At 39.7% G+C, this 819-nt stretch overlaps 2 protein-coding genes across 2 annotated transcripts in view; one reads left to right on the forward strand and one right to left on the reverse strand.

Moving 5' to 3' along the window:
- LOC119581709 (RCC1 and BTB domain-containing protein 1-like) overlaps positions 1–819 on the forward strand; it is a gene marked incomplete in the record, with an annotated part of 27771 nt that overhangs the window by 5182 nt on the left and 21770 nt on the right.
- Positions 1–819, reverse strand: part of LOC119581710 (RCC1 and BTB domain-containing protein 1-like) — a 2553-nt gene that overhangs the window by 898 nt on the left and 836 nt on the right. The window lies entirely within an intron of this gene.

Genomic DNA, 819 nt, shown 5'->3' on the forward strand with positions numbered 1-819 from the left:
CCAAAGCTACTTAACAGACTTCCACTAAAAAGTTGGTAAACATCAAGAATACACCCACAGTGACTTTCAAATGGGTCTTTTCTCTCGTACCCTGCTTGCGTTAATTTCGCTTCACCCACATCTGAAGGACAGTTGATATGATTCGTGACGGAAGACCTACAAAACGAATTCCATCGTGACAGTTGGTACCGCATCAGGCAACAGCTGCAGCCTCTGTGCTTTGTGCTTTAGCAAAGAACAGCGCACCTATATATATTTTGGCAAGGAAGATTTTGGAGTGAATTATTACTGAATGATAAATTGCCAGGTTCTATGTGTTCCAGCTTGTTGCAATATATGTGGTGTTTGCTACCCTTTGGCAGACCACTGGAAAATGTACTGGCCAGCGTTAGGTACGTATGTGTCTCACAAATATCTATCTAAAGTTTTGAAAATGGATATATAATCATGATATAGATTCAGAACAGGATGGCATAGAGTGAGAGATAGAGAAAATCAGTTATGGCCATAAAGAAAATATAAAAACAAAATATAATCCTCAAAAAAGCAAAAGGTGTGGCCATAACTGCACTTCAAAGTCGGCAAGTCTATGCTCGCAAGACACTGTCCAGCAACGCTGAAACCTCGGAGGTTTCTCGCAAGGACAGAGCTCGTCAACTTGCATAGCGATCTATCATCAAACAAGGAACAAATCTAAGTTCTATTTTGCTTGAACACGACAAGTGCTATTTGATAACCTTGGTCTGAGAATGAAATAATGAGGTTACCATGTCACAATTATCCTCTTGCAAGTAATTATCTTAATCAACTGAACACTGT

Source organism: Penaeus monodon, chromosome 15 (genome assembly GCF_015228065.2).
Source record: "Penaeus monodon isolate SGIC_2016 chromosome 15, NSTDA_Pmon_1, whole genome shotgun sequence".
Taxonomy (NCBI): Eukaryota; Metazoa; Arthropoda; class Malacostraca; order Decapoda; family Penaeidae; genus Penaeus; species Penaeus monodon.